Below are 16,177 nucleotides of genomic sequence, written 5' to 3'. Positions count from 1 at the left end.
ACTGATGTTATTTATTTTATATTAGTTTACTGTTTTTTTTAACCCTTGATTCACTAAAGGAAATATGCTAATCAGGTAGTTACGTTAACATCAACAGATTTAATTTAATTTATTACTGCTTCTGTGATCAATAGAAAATGTATGCAGGTGTCTCTTTTTGAATAGTACATTGTATCCATTGCTGCCTGTATTTTTGCACCTTAATTTGCTTAATTATAATGAGCTAAAGCAACATAATTCAAAAGAATTGAACATAATGAAATTAAATTGTGACAATAAGTTCAAGAATTGTTGCTTAGCTCATTGTAATTGAGTAAACAGCTGCACTTTTATGTCGTGATCTCAAGCAAGATTATTTTGCCCAGATTAAGTTCAATTCAGCTGTGTGGAAATGTCATAAATTTATTACGTTTAAGTCTAGTGAACTGTTTTGAGTCTGTGTTAAAGCACTAAATTCGACAGTGCATGCCGTAGTATTACGCAAGCGCAGATTGTGCCTTGTTAATCTGAATAGTGATTTAATGAATTATGTTTTTTGCACTGAAATCTGTGCAACGGTTTGTGAATTCACCTGAGAAAATCATGTCTGTGGAGAGTGTGAGAAACTATTGTAAAGCTAAATCCCCATTATGTCCTGTTATGTAACATCTTTTGCTTCCCTTCCTAAAATGAGCGTGAATGTTTCTTCCTTGTCAGTATGGAGTTGATTTCCCCCTTGTTAATGGAGCTCAGATGACAGAAGTATGAAATACTAATTAAATCCTGAACCTACGACTTTTAGAAAATGCTACAGATTTAACTGTCTGATAAATAGCTTCTCCGAGAGCTAAGCGAAAGGCTCTAATTGTTAAATCTGATGCCGGGTATGTGTGTCTCACTTGTGCTGAAACCGTACAGCCTTGATTTCTAAGCCTTCTTTTTTTATTTTAGGGCTTGGGAAAAAAATGTCTCTAATCTGATTTCCTCTTCCACATTTCCTTGCAGAAGGGTGGGCGAGCACAGGCAGAGGTAGCGACGTAGAATGGGGTTGGGGACAGGGGGTTAGATTTAAGAGGTGTGTGAGATGGCTTGCCGGGTTGCCACGGAACTGGCAGCTACACAAAGGCTCACAGCCTGGCCCGGAGATGCCTCCAAGACTGGATAACACTCAACTGCAGTGATGCTATCTCCACCGTGTGATGCAACATAAAGCACAACACACAGGCCTCTGGCAGCATCGCAATAACGGCAGCTTTCCTCATTATCTTCTTCCGTGATTCAGTCTGCCAGCTGAACAGCAACAATAGTGCTCTCGCTGGGCAAAAGCTACACGGCCGCCGTCAGTTTAAAGTGCCTCCACTTGCTCATGCTCTTCCTCTCTCCTGAGAGGTCAGCGGGAGATCTGGAGGGCCGAGGAGAGGGGAGGGAGAGCGCTTTCTGCTTTGATGACAGACTATTGGACTCTTCAGAAGTGGACTGGTGTTGTTTTACCACACTGAATCTCTGGGGCCACAGTGGGCGCGAGAAAATTCATGCCCGCTTCCCCCCTCACACCCTGACGCTGAGCATAACTGAGTGAGAACGTGTGAGCGGCCGTGTCAGACATCATCCACTAGTTGAAATGGGCTCTCTATCATCTATCCATTCATCCATCCATCCATGATTCTATTTGTCATATTATGTGTAAGGCCTAAAAAACCTATAAACTTCATTTGCTCAGCATCAAACCTAGATGAGATTCTTTCTTCTGTTGAACATAAAGATATTTTGAAGAATGTGGGTAACCAAACAGTTGCTGGTCCCCATTCACTTCCATAGTATGGGAAAAAAATTAATGAAATTAATGGGAACCAAAAACTTCAAGCAGAAGGAGGAAATTCATACAGGTTTGGAACAAATTGGGGGTAAGTAAATTATGACAGAATTTTCATTTTTGGGTGAACTATTCCTTTAAGAACTGTAATTTAAAAAGCCTTCTCAATTGTCCATTTTATTGGACATAAAAATAGTGGACATGAATTTTTTTTAAAATTATTATTAAATGAAGAAAATATCAGTGAACAAATAATGCAGAAAAAAAAAATGTTTAGTAAGCAAATAAAACAAAGATTCTTGACGTAATGTATGATTTGTTAGTGTACATTATTTCAAAGAACAACATCAAAATGTCATTCTTGTGAAAAGACATTCCTTTTTGGTTGACGTCACTATTTCAGCCCTTCAAACACCTGTCATATACAGTAGAGTGCAGTTTTAATGGTCCAGGCACTTCCTAACAGATAAAATAATTATATCAATCTGTAAATATGTCTGTCTTAAATCAGTGGGAATATAATAACCATGCAGATGTATGTTATTATACACAAAGGGAACCCCTGTGCATGATTTGTGCTAATTAATTATTTACATTCTCTGCCAAGTTTGAATCTAATGTTAAGAACAGGTGATAAATGTGAGAGAAAAAAAAACATTTCACATTTCATATGAAGTAAAATAATTACTTTAAAATGAGTTTTGATCATTAAAAATCTAATTTAGATAGGATTTTATCTCTAAATAGTACATCACGCCGTAAATCAATACAGAGGCAGAAAGTGAACTACAACAAAATTTAAGGTCAGACTAACCCCGAACATCTTTAAATTAGTTATGCTATTCATCAAGACGCTCATTATCAAATCAATCAAACAGGTCTGATTTGAACACAATTCCCCAGAATGCATTTTCGTTCCTTCCCTCAACCACCTGTAGCCTATCTTTAAGCAGTATTTCGTGGCTAATCATGTTAATTAGTTAAGAGGGGTAGGACAGAAGAGCAGAACGGGGCGTTTTTGGGTACAGAGAGGTTCAGGAATTAATTGGATTTTGCTTGCAGGCAGTTCCTTAACAGCATGCCTAAATCAAACAGTCAGCTCGAAAAAATCAATTGCCAAAAAAAAAAAAAAAAAAAAAAAAAGAAGTTATCCCTTTTTCCAAGCAACAGTGCTCTTCATCCGTAATAACTATGAGATTTGTTTTGCTTGCTTCGAGGGCCACAAAGAATATACTGTAGTGAGTGTGTTGCAAAATGTTTTAAAAAGAATTATTTTGTCATGGTGCAATTATTTAGCCTTTATTGAAGAGAGTGTGGATCCTCTTGAGACAGCATACTTTCTATTAAATTGCATACAGTGCTTTTACAAGAATTCAGGAATAATAGCAGAGTTTCAAAAGAAAGGATGGCCCAGGGCCAGTGTGAGAGCGTTTCAGACCAGTTGACAGAACTGTCACTGCAAGTGCTGCATTGTCAATGCTTTTAATGCATGTGTATATGTTTTTATACCTTTCAAATTTTAGCATTTGGTTTTCTGTGATCTATTATAGCATTGTTCCTGCAAATTAAATATGTCACCAAGGTAACATTATGTAGCTGGCTTACACAGATGAGACTTTGTTGAAATTGTGAGAATGATTTATGGTACTATGGATAGTGCAAAGCATCAGTTAGAACGGGCTGAAAATGATAAAGTATGGTAAGCCATTGTTTTCCAATTTGTTTTCCAATTTTTTTGTCTGATTGCATTTTTTAGGAATATATGAAGTACCTCTTCCTTGTATTTACTCACTTTAACTTACAAAAAAATATATATATTTTGCTTATTACAAATGATTATTTGTAATTTTTCTGTTATTTGAAATGTCAAAATATCATGTAGTGCGACCATAACTGCTGTTTTGGAAACATATTTGCAAATACTCTAAATGTATCTTCTGCACTAGTTTTATAATCCTGTACACAATTGCAAAGCATTTGTATTTATATTTTCATCATAATATACAAACAAAAGTTGTCTGAGAACAAATAAATAATGAACAAAGAGCAAAAAATAAAATAAAAAAAATATTAAGTTATTTCTACAAATGCAGTGGCCTTTTGTGGGAAGCTAGCTTGTTTTGTTTAGGAGGCCAATTCTGTGCCTGTAAATTTTGAATGAATTTGAAAATATCTTGAAGTGTGACTAAATATGTAAAATTAAGAGTATTTTCCATTATAGATATATGTCCTAGATTGGAAGTTTTTGTGCTTTTATTTTAAATGTATGGTTTATATGCATAAATACTTTAATTTATAACCATTTGGAACAGATTTGTATGCATTTTGGGTAATTATTTTTTATATATATATTTTGATGGTTTATTTTTTTGATGATATGAATTATGTTTAATCTTTGTACAATATGACAAAAATGAAATAAAATAAAATAGAACATGTAATTTCAGTTTGATAATTATGCATTTATTAGCGTTTTCTTATTTAAATTTAATTTAATTTATGCATTTAGCAGAGCTTTTATCCAAAGTGACTTACCGTGCATTCAGGCTACCAGTTTTTTGGCTATCATGTGTTCCCGGGGAATCAAACCCCCAACTTTGCGCTTAATAGCACAATGCTCTACCAATTGAGCTACAGGAACACTTTTATTTATTAATAACTATTTGAATCTTATTTATCAGACTGCCACTGCCAAGCAAAGTAAACAAACGCTCGCTATAGACAGCGTGTTTATTCTGTCCCAGCTGTCAAGCACAAATTCCAGATTTCATTTTCTGCTTTAAGAAAGATGTTCATGCTGTCATCTCAGAACCTAAGCCAGAAATCTCCCACTACTCTAAATCGACCCTTCGCAAAGACTTAGTATTTCTATGTCCGACAAACCATGGTGCTCTTATACCACTCAACATGTTCTCACGTAGTGAAAAATACAAGATGTGCCGTTTAATGTGCCGTGACAGATTCAATCGGCACATGAACAGATTATCTCTTCATTTTTACTAGTTATAGCACAAAAAGAAACATGAATAAACACCAGAAAGTATCTTGTTTCAGCCACAGAAAGACGTCAATACACCATTTTCAAGTCCACCGGAATTAATCTGGTTTGTTTGTCAGACAAAATGACAGATTCTGCATTATGATTGGTCAGATCGCCTGTCAATCAAACTCCCTGCAAAGGGTCAATTGAGCAGCCAAGATTGGGCAAAGTTCAGAAATAACAGTTAACGCCACATGCTGCACTTTCCCACAGACATTCCAAATCAGCAGCATGATGATTGCCAAGTTTAATTAAATGTTTGTTCACAAGAAGCCCACAAATGTGTGTTTACTTTAAACTTTTTGTAATGAGACACGATTATACATGGTTCTGATCAAAATGAAATCAAAATGTATTTATTCAGTTGTCTTCATTGTTGAGTTAAATGAAACTGGTGCACTTATGTTTGCCTATGTGATTCTTATTAAAAAAATTAATGTTTGTGTTCATGCAAATTATATAAAATTTTAATACAAACAAATCTATCCGTATATATATTTTTTTTTGTATGAAATTTCTTGTTTATTTAACTGTTTCAAGAGGTTTTTAACGATATAAAGGCCTGGATTCATTTGGAGCGACCACTTATTATGTGGTGTGACCAATAACTATAATTAAATACAGCAATAACTGTATTAAATGAAAAATAAAATATCTAATTCCTGTGGCTGAAATATGAATCACTGGTACAGTATCCTTAAGTGAATGGTATTTTGAAAACATCTATATCAGTTTTATGCAATTTATAGGAAAAATAAGTCTACATTAACTACGTTTAAGAAGGCAACTCTGAAATTATAGAAGAAAAATATAAGATCATTTTTTAACAAAATATTATTATTAATATTATTATTACTAATCACTTAAGATTTTAGTGCATGCTAAATCATTTTACTGCAGCAAAACGAGAGCTTGTGATTGGCCGATAGATTTGACATCATCCAATCATCCATCAAGAACTTGTGCACTAGACTAGAGCCTTTCATGACTTGTCCTCTTTGTGAGTAACTCCTCTGATGATGAAACGCCAGAGAGTCCTAACCAGCATGCCAATCGATTCATCTGCCAATCAGCAAAGCAGATCAAGGGAGGACATTACCACAGCGCACTACATTAAGCTAGCACATGGTTATAGAAATGGAGTAAAAGACAAATTACGCATGGAGGACGTATCACTCACAGGTGCGTCTGATACCAGATACAGCTCATTAAGAGCCTCTGCTGTCATCTAAATCTCTTTAAAGTCACTGTGTGCTGATGTAGTTGAGGTCATATAGAATCCGTCTGTTGTTTTTAGAAAGGATCTGGATTGATACTGAATTGTCACTGTTATGTCAGACCCAGCTCACCTTTGACCTTCATTAGGTTGAGTCGTCTCAGTTCAGCTTTGAATTCTGGTGATACTGACAATCTAGAACTCAAAAATAATAATTTAAAATATCATTCAAATTAATACCTGATTTTTTTTTTTTTTGCAGTTCCAAAATTAAAATAAAAAAATAAAAAAATAAACTAAATTATCCAAAGGTACACACAGAGCACTTTCTGAGTAATAAAAGTTAATATGATACATCAACAGCCTAAGATATTCAGGTATCTATAAATGGTCGGCCCCTCCCTCAATCTAAGTTTATGATTTTTTATCATTCTCCAGGCAAATTGTGTCATTCTGAATGGTAAATGGTGAAGGGTAAGTTACATACGTTTTGTTCGATTCATTTGGGTTCAAATAGAGTTTATTTCTGAAGTATGTGTTTGTGTTTTGTGTCTGGTTGTATGTTCTAAAAGTGCCTATAGGAATGTTTTCCCACTATCGAAGCGATTCTTTAAGAAGGACTAAAAGATCCACTTGAGTTCTTCACAGAGGGGGTGGCACTAAGCTTGAAACCTGGCACTAACACACACACACACACACACACACACACACACACACACACACACACACACACACACACACACACACACACACACTCACATGCCCAGTGGGCCATCAACGCTAAACGAATGAGCTATTCAGAACCATAGAGCCCTTCATTTGTTTCCCATGCTTTAACACAATCTCTGTTGTGGTTAGGATGTTTGTTGCTTAATGGTTCTGACCTGCATATTAAAAGACTCTAGGTTCAATCTCGGATCACTTGAAGAAGCTAACACTAAAAAACCTTTGAGTTAAGAGTTTGTTCAAATCCCTAAGTGTAAGTATGACCAATAGTAATGGTGATCCTTGCTTTAGTAAATTACACTTTGTAAATTGTCCTGCATTGTTTTTGCTACAGACATGAGTGATCACTCAAATTGTGTGGCTTGGTGTTGAGCATACGTAGGTGGTGCTATTACTTTTCTAAGCAGAGAAACATTAACTTTTGCCTAGTGGACATTAAATCAGGTGAAAAAAATCTCGTTTAGGCCTACTTAGACTGAAGAAGGGAACATCACAAAAAAAAAACTTTGCATTTTTTTTTTTACTTTTTATAGTACAACTATCAATATTAAAGTTGTTTATGCTTAAAACAAGAAAGAAAAAAAATTGAAAGGGGATATTTTATTTATTACATTGAGTTTTATTTTATTTATTTTATTTATTTTTTTGAGTTAACAGAGTCATATCACACAAACAACACACCAGCAACTGGGGAGGGTTGAAAATATAGTTTCCCGATTTTAATCAATCTTCATTTTAAAGGAGTCATATGATGTGATTCCATGTTTTCCTTCATCTTTGGAGTGTTAAAAGCTGTTTGTGCATACAGAAGATCAGTTAAGTAACAAAGATTAAAGTCTCAAAGCCAAAGAGATATGGGGGCAAATTCCAAACGGAAGTGAGCATCCCTATGCCCTACTCCCTTCGAAGGGCAGATCCCTTGAAGTGTGTTCTTTGAAGTGTGTAGGTAATTAATGTCTCATATAAATGTTTGGAACTCCCTTGGTGAAGGGAATGACGGACCAAATGTTACCTTGACAACGCTGCGCATGCATGCAGCATTCAGTACTCCATCAGTTTTTGCAAATAAATATTTCTTTTTATTTTATTCAAATGTTGTCTATTTACTTTTAAACGTTTTCAAACTAAACTTACTTAAACTACCGTCTTAATCATATTTCTATCACTGACAAAAAATATGTTGTCTTTAAAATAGATACATCTCATTAACCTTTTCTATTTATGTTTGTATGTGAACTAGAAATCAACCCCAACTTTGCTTTAAAAAGGATCGCAAGATCTCCTAACTGAAGATCACATGATCACAAATGGAATCCATCACATGCACCCTTCGCTAATGGACTTCTTGAAGTGCCCTTCCTGAAAGGATTCAGTTCGTTTGGAACATCCCTACAAATGGCATCCCTTTCCCGAAGTGCCCTTCAAGTGCGCAAAAAAGAAGTTTGGAATTTGCCCTTAAAAAAGTGAATGCTCAACTACGCCTTCCTAAAACGACTCGTTCCAACAATCCCCTATATATCTACGTCACTGTGAGGGAAGATTTGCATATGACCACCCAAATGTATATGCAAAGAAAGAAGGCATAACTTTTATTGTCGTTGTAGTATTATTGCCGCCACCGCCATGTCGTGGAGATGCTGTGTACGTGTTTCATTGCAAAAGCTAAACTTTGTTTGGTCTTCCAAAAGAGGACACAACTAGAAATCAGTGGTTACGTTTTATTTACAACACTGTTGAAGAACAGTACAACCCAAATATTCGAGTGTGTGCAGTGCATTTTACGGAGGAAAGTAAGGGGCCTAAAATTTCCATCACATGCTTGAGGTTTCCAGCCAATCACAATGCACTAAAAAGCTGGCCAATCAGAGCACATGAAGCTTTTCAGAATGATGAGCGTTAAAAATCGACACATTTTTTAAAGGATACGAAATTCAAAGGATAAATAACGTTTTTGGCGCTCTTTGCTGTGGTGTGACGGAACGCTGTAGTCCTCAGTTTAAGCGAGTACATGTGAACCGATGATCTCTTCCGCTAGACGTTACAGCAAAAAATAAACAAATGAACATTAAGAGGTATGTTGAAAGACACAGTACAACTTACTGAAATGTATCTTCTTGCATATAACTGTTAAATCGCCTGAAAGACGTCAGTAAAACAACTTCATATAACCCTACATTTACCTCAGTAAAGCCAATCAATGTATGTAGTTAGTTACAGTAGCTAGAAAATTTAGAGAGAAACATTTTGGTAAATATGCATTACTACATTATAGAATCATTATACATATATAATGTTTAACCTGTTGAAGTAATATATTTGCCCAAATCTGTCTTTAGATTTTATGACAGTCACTATATAAAGGTTAATATAATGAATTGGAGTAAAACATTTAAATGCAACTTAATTTGAGTGCTGTTTATTACTGTATTAGAATTTGAGCTTTTGAATGGGAGCCAAATGAAGTTTGGTTGAAATCTGTCACTGTCCAGCTCCTCTAGCAACCCCAGAGCAAAAGCACAATGGGTAAATATGACGAATGCACTATATATTGCTGAATCCTTTTGTTAGATGCATTGGAAGAATGTTTGACAATAATAAATGTGTTGCTGATTAGAGAAAGACATTTGAGCAGCAATAGTGGAGGGACACAATTAAATATTAAAAATGCTTCTCTAACAGCTGTAAGGCCACTGATCCATAAACACGACGTATAGCCAGGAAAAACTCCAAACGCAGCAAAACCAGAAAGCTGAGCGTGAGGACGAGTCCTGCAAGACAGAGTGACCTACAATGTGTTTTATTAGGATTTTTGTATGACTTGAAAGCAAGCCGTATTTCCTGAGATATGAAACGGAGTTGTGCGTGTTCGCCATTAATCGCATTCTATGGATTAAGATATTCAGAGAAGCCGGAGAGAGCAGAGAGATAAAGTGTGTGTCAGGATGCTGTGACTCAGAATGGGGAAGTGGCCCTGCAGTGGCGATTTAGAGAAGCGCTGTCAGGAGCCATAGACTGAAACTGATAAAACACATCATTTATTTAGTCACGCACAAAATAGATAAATCTTCTGACACAATCAGCAGTAGACTCCTATAAGACAAAGTAGTTAGTTTCATTTTGGGCTACATGCCCAAAACTTTTCCAGTCAACTGTGATCCCTCCTGCCAAGCCGTCGCTGTCAGTAATTACTATTATTAGAACGTCTTCATTCCATTGTAGAAGAAATGTACGTTACGCTATGTTTAACATCCCTGTCATTTCAGATGTGCTTAAAGGGAATTTTAAGGCAGATATCGAGTCCCCTGTTCATTGCTACCCCAATACTGAACTATAGGCTGTATATACATGGGTTTTCCCAGTAAATAAGTAAATAAGACCTACTGGATGAATCTAACAGAAACGGATTTCATGCCCAAAAAAAAAAAAAAAAAGCCTGAATGAAGCATATATATATATATATATATATATATATTCAAGATGTATTACTGTAATAATTTACAAAAACAAACAAAAAAAAGTTTCTAAGCTAAAGAAAAGAAAAATTATACAGGTTGGGGAGGGTGAGTAAGTAATCACCGCATTTTTATAATTTATATTTTGGGTTAAATGTACAGTTTTTCTTATCGTTTATTGGGTGTGATTATGATCTAGATCTTTTATTTTTATTTTATGGGATTTAACCTATCATGAATACATTTTAATATTACCATTATTTATTTATCTGTTTATTTTGTCATAGTACAATTAACTACCTTCACAACTCAGGATGCCCACATGAGTGCCACAGCACAACGAATCAGACCATGTGACATATTTATAATAATAATAATCATAAATATTTATGAATTCCAGAACTTGATTTAGAATCCATGTACCATTTACTATGAGTTGACCACGAATATAAGCTTGTGTTTTGACCTTTACACACAGAACTGCGTGTAGTGTTTGAGCATGTTTCCATTGTTTCAGTCTTCTACAAATTGATCTTATGACCTTTTCTGATATTATCTGTTAAAGAAACCTGATCTGGTACTATGTAGAACCATTTAAAAAAAAAAATAAAAATAAAGGAATAGTTCAAGCCAAAAATGAAAATTCTTTTAATCATACTGATGTTGCCTCAAACTCATGACAATGAACACAGAAGAAGAAGTTTTAAATACTGTACCTATAATTCTTTGCAATTACTGGACTTACAGATAGTCATTGAGTTGAACTTGAAAGCCGGGTCAGTCTGATTGGGAATGAAATCATTCATTCACGTGCCAGCATATTCTTCAAAATATGTGAACTATGACAGAATGTTCATATTTGGTTGAACTATCCCTTTAAGAGTTTGACTAATCTGATCTGGAGGAAGAATTAAATGTTCTCACATGAAAGGTTATTACCTTATTATATTGCCCTTGAATAATAATAATTTGTGGCAGAATTTAAGCCTAAATCTAATCGACTTAATTGAAACCCCCTACTGTTAGGCTGCACTAAGAAAAACATTCTGTACTTGTATATTTTTCTCATAATAATGTGTTAGCATCTGGTTTGAGACTCAGTTTGCTTTGTTAATGTGAGATTGTAGTGCACTGTAGAATGTAGAAGTGCTCTGCAGCAACAACGCTGCTCCACCAAAAAAACAAACAAAAAAAAAAAAAACACTACAAAGCTGTTCTTTTTGCTCAGAAATGGATTTACTTGGCAGCGAGGGGGACTGCCAGACTGCTGAAATCTCTGCATATCACTTTCTCTTTCTCTCTGCATGCACACAGACAGACAAACTCAAACATCTCTTTATTGATTTGATGCATGACTTATGCAACAGAATTGCTGTTTTGAAGGAGTCTGAAGAGGTTAGCCTACTTTATAAAATCACTTTCAGCAGGAATGCCACACTCTGGCCGCCACCATATGATACATCTGACATGCTCATTCTTCTCATTATGATCTAATGCTACTCTTTTACTCTTACACTATAATGTCTTTCAATGCAAATTTCATATTGTAGCAAGCTGAGGTAAGGAAACCCTTTGAAAGTGCCTGTTTGCATGCATGTGCAACTACGCAACGTCCCTGTGCTACGTGTGTAAGAATATTACAGCGCAGTGAAGGCATCTTTAGTTTTCAGCTCCATACTCTTTCCATATTAATGAATATGAAGGCAAGGCTTTTGAAAGCTTGATGGGGCCTTTGAGTCTCTTACTACAGCAGAATTTCTAACAGAGCTCTGCACCCATGGGCTTCGTCGCAGGGAAAAACTCAGTCTAACAAAGGTAGACTTCCTAAGCGGAGAGAGAACACATGCGTAGGAGGTAGAAAATTATAAGCACTCATGATGCTTTAACGCTTATGGAGATAAACAGCATCCGCATCACTGAGCTCACAGATACTTCAGCTGTGTTCATGGTGGTTTACATGCCTGCCCTTTTTGGGTTGGACTTGTAATGCTGTTTGTAGCATGTTCTGGGTTGTTTGAAAATACATGTGTTTGGTGACATGGCCCAGAAGGCGATTGCCCGAAAGCAAAAAATCCATTGCTACTTTGTTTACTTTATGTCATCATCTAGAAGTGATTTCTAATGTGTCTGTAATAGAGTGAGATCTCAGTCTCATTTAAAGCTCATCTGACTGATGGATAGCCAAGCATATGTGCAAGTCTAGTTATAGCGCGCTGGGCTGTGGAAGAACTTATTTACATGCGCTGAGCGGACCACACTGTTGAAAGGCTAATTATTACCGCACACCACTTTACTGCTTCATATTCAGTAAATGTAGTGCCGTCCGGTCTTATACAAGGCCATCCTGCATCTTGCTAATTCAAACTTCTACAAAAGCACACGTGTACAAAATGGCCCGATGCACAAACATGCATGCCAAAGGAGAGATGCACACTTGTGCACACATGCATAAAATCTTGCAAATCCCAGGAGACAGTTTGAATAACAACTTTGGACGCATACTAATTAGCAAACGCTATTGTGTGCATGAACGTGTGCATTTTTATTAGAAGCTGTCAATTTCATGCACATATGCATGGTCATAGAACACATGCACTGTAAGCTTTGCACACAACACACTCTCAGGCATTTCAACAAGGTGGTCTGGCGTATTCAAGGCCAACTCCTCCAGTCCAGTAACAATGATTTCTTTAGCACACTCACATTCACACACAATCCACACATCATCAAGTGATTTTCAACCATCATTTTAAAACATCTTAAACCAAAAAAACTAAATCAAAACAAAAACAAGACATATAAAAATATAATAAATCATAATTTGTTCTATTTTGTACATTTTTGAAAAACTATATACAATTTTATACATTATATTATTTTTCAACTTTAATGTATTTTATGTATATACCTTACATTTTAATGCATGATTTGTATATATATATATATATATATATATATATATATGTTTATGTGTATATGTGTATATATACGTGTGTGTGAGTGTGTGTCTATAGAAGGACTGAATAGTTCTTTTTTTTTCAATAGTTTCTTATTACTCTTCTAGAAACATATATCCAAATGTGTGGATCATTACATTTATAGTCCTTAAATGACACACACTCTCCAGTGCAACCCCGGATGACAGACTTTCTTTACACTTATCGGTGGCTGAGTTGAAGTGAAAATCCCTTTACATGTGTGTACTTCTGTAGTGTTCTCCAGCTTAACTACTTCTGCTAATTATCATTCCGAGCAAGTTAAAGCCACAACTCTGTTGCGTGATGAATGTCAGAACATCATCAGGCTCTACAACCTCACATCTCACTATAACATTCATTGCTCCAACCTAACGCAACAGAGATATTAAAATTCAGCGCAGACCTCCGACGCAATAAATTATGAATAATCCTCGTCTTTTCTCTGGTTATCTTACAGATCCAGGTGAAGTCTAAAGCACAGCTGCCACACCGCTGCTCAAACTGACTGCAAGGATACAAAAAGAGACTAATTACAAGTGAGTCTATTATTTGATGTTTATTATCCAAAGTAACAAGGTACAAGGATAAGGACAGTCTTCTTGGAGATATCAAAGATCATGTGTCTTGATCAAGGACAGAATGATTCATTTCAAACCTGCAACATTTCAGTCACCAGTACCAACAAACTCTTAAGATAAGAAAACCCTGGCTGCAGATCTTTCTTTACTAGGCAACACTACCACTTCTTCCAGATTTTCTAAACAACCACATGCATTTAGTTATTGTTTACAAAACTTCTGGACAATTTTTTCCAGGAGTATCCTAGTCAGTTTCAATGTGCAATCAAAAATACAATCTACAGCAAAAATACAAAGTAGAAATAGTTAGAAAACAGGCAGACAATTTTATGGGTAAGAAAAAAATGTTTCCCGGTAAGTTTTGATTCATCTTGGAATTCAAAGTGGTTAAAGACTTTTACACGTGCCATTTGTGTAAACTAAGATGCATCTTTTAGAGACATGCTTGGGAACATGCAAAGTTTTCTCATGCAGTCCTGGAGTCTTTTTAAAACATTTTAAACCCCATATACAAATTTAAAATATTTGCGAATATTGTTTTTGCCTACATTTTTATGTATTACTATATGCTCATAAATGAACGATGTCACATCAGCCCTGATTTATGAAGCTCATCTCTGCACTTTGGCTTATCTACAGCAAAATTTCTCTTTGCATTCATTCCCATTCCAACTGTTCAGTATTATAGAACCGCAGCAAAGCTCATTTAATATTCTATGTGAAAAAATGCATTACCTCTGTTAAACATTCCTTTTGTCTGCAATCTTGCATTTTTCCTCTTCTTTGCCGTATTTCAAACTGTTCCTTAACTCCGTTTGTGTGGGTCTGCACACGGGGAGCGCAGCAGAGAGGATGACAACACTGCCCTCACTCATCAGAGAGTGAGTGAGCGAGAGGGAGGGAGAGTGAGAGAAATAGTGCCGTTGCTGTAGTAGGAAACACACGTCTGACGTTTGGGATGCTGCCTCGCCTAAGGATGCTTTGGTCTCCTAGCAACAACAATCGATCTGGAGAGGATGCTGGCCAAAGAGAGAAAACACACCTTTAAACAATTAATACGAGTTGCACGCACAAACAGATTAAGATCAGCTACCTAGATAATGCATTTGAGAGAGAAAAAAGAGAGAGAGCAACAAACATTACCTACAGGAGCACATGGTCAGGGTCTCAGGTGTGCAATGATTCTGTCCAAAGTCATAATTATATTAGTAATATTAATGCATAGATCAACATTATGAATAGTATATAAACACTGCATATTTTTCAGATATATTCAAATGCAATTCAGTTTCATTCAATTTAAGGAAATTGTTTAGATAACCAGTTTAACATCTGCAGTCTGTCATCCTTATTGTGTGTGGCTACACTCCTGTCTCATTCTGCTGACCCTATTGAGACGGCCGGACACTTTTAAACATTTGAGTATGTTGTGCTTTACAGTGGAGGATGTGCACTTAGATTTCTGTCCTTCAGTACTAATCCATTCTGTCTCAGACGTGATGTCAACGAGGTCTGTCGGGTGACATTAAAATGCAAGCATTTAAGCCTGTGGTTCCCCTCGAATGGGCTGCAATTGGATGGAGCAAAGGTACATGCATGGCTGCACTTGTGTGTGTGCGCTCTACTTTGTCCGCACTTAACTGCATGAGAAATACAAAATGTTCGTTTGAGAAGGAAAAAATGTAATAATTGATTCACTTTTAATTATTGATGCCTTTTTTCAAGTCGCTGAAGTGTGGAGTGGAATTTGGAAATGAGGATGTTTAACTGATTGTTGTGTGTTTGTTTGTGTGTGTGTGTGTGTGTGTGTGTGTGTGTGTGTGATAAAACTAGTTGGCATGCATGGTGTGATGTTTAGCTAATGTAGTACAAGCACTGATGTGAAGCACTATTGCACACTGATCAAACAAACACGTGTTTACCTAGCTAAATGCAGGCATAAATACATACATACATAATTACACACACACACACATATATATATATCTATATATATATATATATATATATATATATATATATATATATATATATATATATATATATATGCACGCACGCACGCACGCACACACACACACACACACACACACACACATACACTATTAAAGGTATTACTATTTTTAATTAAATATAATTAATATTAAGTATATTTATATATTTATTTTGAGCGAAAAAATTTAGACTCCAATTAGCAGATTGAATTCAATTTTGAAGTACAAAAAGACTGAAACAATATTTTCTTGTAAAACATACTCCAATAATCTTAACAAATAATACTAATACTAATATATATCCACGTTCTTGTGAAAGTGAAAGTGATGTGACATTCAGCCAAGTATGGTGACCCATACTCAGAATTTGTGCTCTGCATTTAACCCATCCGAAATGCACACAC

At 35.7% G+C, this 16,177-nt stretch overlaps 1 protein-coding gene across 1 annotated transcript in view; it reads right to left on the bottom strand.

The window, feature by feature from the left end:
* LOC132156306 (metabotropic glutamate receptor 3-like) overlaps positions 1-14,739 on the bottom strand; it is a 41,485-nt gene extending 26,746 nt beyond the window's left edge. The window contains exon 1 of the mRNA XM_059565251.1: positions 14,518-14,739. The gene's annotated coding sequence lies outside the window, so the exon portion shown is untranslated. The remainder of the gene's footprint in view (positions 1-14,517) is intronic.
* Positions 14,740-16,177: the final 1,438 nt, after the last annotated feature.

The sequence above is a fragment of the Carassius carassius genome, chromosome 13, assembly GCF_963082965.1.
Source record: "Carassius carassius chromosome 13, fCarCar2.1, whole genome shotgun sequence".
In the NCBI taxonomy this organism is placed as follows: domain Eukaryota; kingdom Metazoa; phylum Chordata; class Actinopteri; order Cypriniformes; family Cyprinidae; genus Carassius; species Carassius carassius.
The sequence above is the reverse complement of the archived record's forward strand: the minus strand, read 5'-3'. Positions and strand labels throughout refer to the sequence as shown.